The sequence below is a fragment of the Phyllostomus hastatus genome, unplaced genomic scaffold (assembly GCF_019186645.2).
Source record: "Phyllostomus hastatus isolate PE091 unplaced genomic scaffold, TTU_PhHast_1.1 phas_contig_30, whole genome shotgun sequence".
Taxonomy (NCBI): Eukaryota; Metazoa; Chordata; class Mammalia; order Chiroptera; family Phyllostomidae; genus Phyllostomus; species Phyllostomus hastatus.
Genome location: NW_025333841.1, coordinates 2,842,246 through 2,849,126, shown reverse-complemented (window position 1 = coordinate 2,849,126; position 6,881 = coordinate 2,842,246). Strand labels below are relative to the sequence as shown.

The following is a 6,881-nucleotide window of genomic DNA, read 5'->3' as shown; positions in this document are numbered from 1 at the left end:
GCTTCTGAAGATCTCTGAAATATCCACACTGGTTACAACTTAAGTTCATTTCATTTCCTTCTAAGGAAAGGAAAGTGTCCACATATAATGACTATTTTACAATTTGTTTCATGATATGTATTTGGTCAAATTTTAGAAATAACTAGAATTAAAAGTTTAAAAATGACCCTTTCAATAGAATCCTCATCTGACACATTAGTTTTCCTTAATATAAAGAGTTCTGCTTTTCGTCCAACATCTTCTCAGGCAGCAGTGAGGTCCGGGGCTCCTCGAGTTTCACAATGCTGCCCAAGGATGACAAGAAGAAAGATACTGTGAAGTCTGCTAAGAAAGACAAAGACCCAGTGAACAAACCTGGGGACAAGGCCAAAAAAGAAGTGGCCCAAAGACAAAGTTGGGGACAAGCTCAATAACTTAGTCTTGTTTGACAAAGCAATATATGATAACTCTGTAAGGAAGTTCCCAATTACAAGCTTATAACCCCAGCTGTTGTCTCTGAGCAACTGAAGATCTGTGGTTCCTTTGCCACGGCAGCCCTTCAGGAGCTCCTTAGTATCGGACTTATTAAACTAGTTTCAAAGCACGGAGCTCAAGTAATAATTTAAACCAGAAACACCAAAGGGTAAGGATGCCCCAGCTGTTGGTGAAGATGCATGAACAGGTCCCACCAGCTGTACATTTTGAAAAATAAAAGTTTATTAAATGAGAAAAAAAAAGATTTCTACTCTGGGGGAAAAAGATATTCAAAGGAATATTCCAGGAAAGCATATGGTTTCCTTAATTATGCCAAATTTTCCATGAAGTTTTTTGCATTTTGCCTAACCATGTTGAGAGGGAACAACCTGCATGGTGGTTTATTGTCATCATTTAAAACCAAACAAAAAAGGTTTCTGAACTGAATAGGCAAAAATATGCTACAGTCACTTCTCTCTCGTGGGCTGAATAATGGGACACTAAATTGTACAGTAAGTCTATCTTCATTATATAGTGTCTGTATATTGACCAAAAACACTTTGCTTTTTTTCCCATTTCCCACATGCTTCCCACCTATTCTCTCCAGCCTCACCTCACAAAACATCTTGGTCTGGACAAATAACCTCTTAGTTTACCCATTCATATATAATTCAGTGTTTCTCTCTGTGTGCTATTGTATTTCCAAATGGTATTTTTACCTTCTGCATGTTAAAAAAAGGTTTCAAATATTATCTCTAGGAAAAGAAAAAGATGTGACAAAGCTCATGTCCCAAATTAAGGATAAAATGCTTTATTAATTTTTCTATTCTAATCCTTGAGGAGAGAAATTTCAATAGATGTCTTAGGATATTTCTATGCACATTTGTGCCTTAAAGAAGTGCTAAATCTGATTACCAGACAAGTGGGCTGTTTTCATCATCTATAATTTACGCCTCTTCTAACCTGTATTAACTACCCATCTCTTCTGCCATTATACAAATGAACAGAACACCTAAGTGATGAAAGAACGGGGGACATGTGCAGACAGTTTTACTACGATACCCTGCCTTTATTCCATACATGAACTAGTAGTTACTTGATTAATGCAAAGTTGAGTGACACAACATTGTATTTTACAAAGGGATACACACATACGTTAAGCACTTTAAAAGTAAAACATATACATAGACATTAATTTGCCAAAATTTTGATTTATGCTATATCTATAGGCTTTTTCCCACATGTGATCAAGTCTCATGACTCTGTTTCATAAATATCAGTCAGAATGCATTTTCAGTTTCTGCTTCTTTCGGGGAACCTGTAGATTTGTGTAGCTAGGTGGATAAAATACTTACGTGGTTTTACAATTTTTCTCAATTCTCGTATTTTCATCCTCCCAAATCAAATTTGATAGCAACGTGCTTATTAATAACTCACTTTTACTGAATCTTCAAGATATTCACCTTGCTTTTCACAGATTTTTTTCAAATTCATATTTTGTCTATGAACAACATCTTTAATTAAATTTGGAAACTGCAGTACTAAGTACAAGTGCTCCAATGAGGTTCACCTATAGCTCGGAAAACATACAGTTCAGCTGTTTCAGAGAGCCCTGCACAGTCAGTGGTGGGTACACTGGTCTGGGCCTTAGGCTTGTCCAGTCCCTGTTTGGGAGAAAAAAAAAGGATATCTGTGGATTAAGTAGATGAGGAAGTTCAGTGAGCTCAACTGTATTTAGGACATCCAAAAGTTAGAAAGCGGGGGATGGGACAGAAAGTAAGTACAATAAACGAAAATTCTTACTGTGGCTGATGTGGTTCAATGAACTGAGCACTGGCCTACAAACCAATAGGTCGCTGGTTCGATTCCCAGTGAGGGCACATGCCTGGGTTACAGGCCAGGTCCTCAGAAGGGGGTAAGGAGAGACAACCAATATATGTTTCTCTTGCACATTGATGCTTCTCTCCCTCTGTTCCTGCCTTCCTTCTCTCTATAAAAATAAATGACATCTTTATTTTAAAAATTTCTTTGCCAAATGAGAACAGGATAATTTTATAGAAATATATGCAGTATACAATCAAGTAAAATCACAAAATACCTGCTCTAAGATATGCTATACTCTGAAGGAATTCTTTACTGAGAAATAATGTCCCTAATGGGTTCATTTTCTAATTTGAATTAGAATTAATTACCTTAAGCAATTTCCCAAATGCACCTAAAATATCTTTTTCCAAAGATGTTATTGAATTTATAATACATACTTCGAGTTAAAAATAGAAAACTGACAGTCTGACTCTCTCTCCTGCTGTTTCTTTACTGTCTCTTACAAACTCCAGATGTAGAAATAATGAAACCAGTAGCACTTGGTTCAACAAAAGGTTAAGATATGTTGAATGAAATGTTTCAGAAGTTTCTCTTGATGTGAGAGTCATACATTCATTTTGCACACCTCGTAGCATCATGCTTGAGAATTCTTATCAGAATTAGAGTCCTGAAATTTTCCCGTCATTAACATACACCTTTAAAATTCCCCATTAGTCAAATTATCTAGCAGTATCCTAAAAATACACTGATAGAAAATATATTCCATGAGGCACTCTCTTGCTAGGAGTCTCTATTTTTAGCAAGCAGGTGACTGTTATGAAATTAAAGACTGCTTCTATCGCATAAAATGTTCATGCTTTAAAATATTCAGTTTTTCTCAATTGCCATCAATCTTTTCAGAGTGCACAACCCCAGAGGCGTTTTCCCTACTACTAGGAATTGTGAAAGGACCACTTTCTTTTGAAGGACCATGATGCAAGATCACACTCGTCAAGAACTAAACATCATTTTTAATGTGGGCTACATATTAGCAAGCTGCTCATTCTAAACAGCCAAAGTAGCAATGTCTAGTTCTGCTCTGTGCTAAAAATCGTTTTCTATCTTACAGCTGCAGGCTGCTGCCACCCTCTCTCTGGTCTGCTTACTGTGGTCATGAAAATATCTTCAGAGGAACATTCTATTATTTATTTATTTTCCCTGGAGGTATATTTTGCCTTTGCAATGCCTTTGGAAGTTTTTCAGGAATATGATGCTGCATTTGTGAATTAGGCAGACAAGGTCCAGCACTAGATTTCATGGGTTTTCATACTCATTTCCCTTTAATTCACTGTGAACGTGAGAAGAGGTTTGGCAGATGCGCCAGTGCACTGAACAGGGCATTCATTCTCATTAAAACACCTTTGTGTAAAATTTTAACACTGAATGGAGTCTTCCCCAACAAAATACAATTTCTGTTCTATTGTCAGTGTTATCAACACAGCTGCATAAGTCTTGCAATAGTCAGATGGCTTTAATCCCTGGTGGTGTGCCAATGGAAGCATTAAGGTTCCCTTTCTATGGCCAGGAAAATCTAATGGCTAATTTTAGTGTGGGGGGGGGGGTGTTTATATCCCTATTTTCCCTTTTCTGGTAGATATATAATGTTTCATTTTCAAATCATATTCAATACCCCAGAAATATTTTATAAAACATTTTTAAGAGCTCTTACCTTAGAATTAAGACTTCCTTTACACAAACACACATTATTAAGAAAATGAACTTCCAATTACCTGCACCCTCCACAGGCTTACTGATAATTGCAACTATTGATCTTGTTTTTGGTGAACTCAGATTCTGAACAATTTGTACTTACTTAACTGTAGGAGGTAATTAGTAGGTTTGGTTGTTGTAACAGTCACGACTAACTGTACTTTTTCAAATGTTACCATGACATTCATTTGACTTAATATTAGATCTACTTCTCTGTGAGCAAATGCTTATGTGGAACTTGGAATAAAAGATGAGAGATTAATATAAAAAACCATTCTGTGACTTTAAAGTAGTCTAATTGGTAAATACTAACATTGTTTCTCATAAAATCTGACCACAAATACAATTCCATATATACAATATAATAATTATTATGACCACAAATATTAGTGCTACCTGAGTTAATAGATAAAATACTGAAAGGACCCAGACACCCAAAATATATATCCCTTCCTTATCTCACAATGTGCTGATTTATATATAAATATAAAATATCTTTATACTTTATATTTATATGAAAATATATGCATAAAATACATAAAACACTATATTTCTGTGATATATATTATATATAATTATATAATAGATGTATTATAGTATATATTTTATATTAGATAATAAATACCACATATATAAATTATATATATCGATCATGTATATTTATATATGATTATATAAGTATATTATAATTGTAATGTATTTATATAGTATTCAATCATTATTAAAAATACATGTTTGTGTTATAAATTATATATTGTATAATATATTATTGAATATATATTTATATATTATTTGGTTTTAATGTATTATATTATTATACATTATATATTTAATATAATATTACATTTATATTAAACATAAATTTTTAATATATTAAATATATTAAATATTCTTATATTTTCTTAATATAAAACATTGATTTTTAAACATGCATTAAATATTAGTTTGATGTATTATATTTATATATAATAATATAATGTGATATATAATATAATATATATTTACATATAAATATATAGTTTACATTGGTTTCTGTTGAAATTTATATAAATGAAATTATTAAAATTATACTGTTAAAAAGTAAAGGGTCTTTTTCTTTTTCTTTTAACACAATGCTTGTAACTTCTATCATGCTGTTCTATGTAGCTATGAAGTGTGATGGCTAGATCTTATGGTAAGACTGCACTATTTTGTAAGAAAACTCCAAAAGGTCATTAAATACTGCTGCACCATTTTGAATTCCCAATAGCAAACTCTCCAACATTTGATATTCTCAAATGTTCTAGAGCAGGGGTGTCAAACTCATTTTCACCGGAGGCCACATCAGCCTCGCAGTTGTCTTCAAATGGCTGAATGTAATTTTAGAATTATATAAATGTAACTACTCTGGAACAGTAAAGCAAGGGTTTAGTGCTACCGCTGGGTAGAAACAAGGTGCCAGGCAGGATAAAGCAAAGTGGAGGGCCAGATTCGGCCCACGGGCCTTCTGTTTGCCATCTCTGGTGTAGACTGTAGCCATTCTAATAGGAGTGTAGTTGTGTGTCATTTTGTTTTAATTGCATTTCCCTGATGACAAATGATGTGGAACATTTTTCACATACCTATTTCCTTCCCTTCTGTAGACGTTGCAGTCAGAGTAATTTAGGTTTGAAGATGGGTTCTGCCATTTTATTGGCTTGTGATTTGGGGGTATTTACACAATCCCAACTGTTTCATCTGAAAAATGAGAATAACAAAATCTATCTCTTAGACTTCTTTTGGCAATTTTAAAGTACATCAATATGCCTAGAACAGCACCTGACATAGAACACTGTTCAAGATATAGTAGTACTATTTACACAATGGACTTCTATGCAGCAGGAAGAAAGAAGGGGCTCCTACCCTTTGCTACAGCATGGGTGGAACTGGAGAGAATTATGCTAAGTGAAATAAGCCAGGCTGTGAAAGACCATACCATTGAAAAATACTATAGGATCTCACCTTTAACTGGAACATAATCAACAAAAGAAAAGCAAACAAAATATAGCCAAAGACACTGAAATTGAGAACAATCTGACAGTAACCAGAGGGAGAGGGGAGGGGATAATAGGGGGAAAATGGCGAAGGGTTTACAGGAACAACTATAAAGGACACATGGGCAAAACCAAGGGTGATGGAAACAGGGGAGGGAGGTGAGGATGGCAGGGGTAGTGGGGAGGGATGAGGGAAAAGGTAGAAAACTGTACTTGTACAACAATAAAATTCAAAAGTATTTAATAAAAAAGTATTTTAAAAATTAATAAAAAATAAAATTGTTTCTATTTTTTCTCTTCCAAAAAAAAAGAGATTCAGTAGTACTAATAAAACTATTGGCAGTAGCCACATTAGTATTCATAATGCAGCCAAATGAAGTAAACCATGGTTTTCATGGACAACTTTTAGAAGTATAACACATAATATTTTCTCTTTATATAAGTATGCATTTACTATCCTTTAAATTCCAGCCTCTTCATATGGCTTTCCTTAAAACACAAAAATTATTAATAACTTCCTTAATCAACTTAAACTGCATTCCAAAGAATACACAGATTAGGCTTCAATTTGACCATGTTTGTGGTTTAAATTTTAATATCTTTATTATTTAGGCTATCTTCATACCTTAGATACATTCAGAAATCTCTCGTATCTTTGATTTACAAAAGTTAATATGAAACCATTCAATGAAACCAATTAGTGATGCTGGTAAATTGTTAAAAAAAATAACTGGGAATGGTAAATTAATATTATGACATGTGCTTAAAAATAATTAAGGTCAATGATTCTTTGGTAGCTATAGGCTTCTAACAACATCACCTCTTTTATCTAATTTAATACAG

General features: G+C 33.6%; 1 pseudogene; it reads left to right on the top strand.

Moving 5' to 3' along the window:
* Positions 1-281: 281 nt before the first annotated feature.
* LOC123819139 lies at positions 282-657 on the top strand (annotated as a pseudogene).
* Positions 658-6,881: the final 6,224 nt, after the last annotated feature.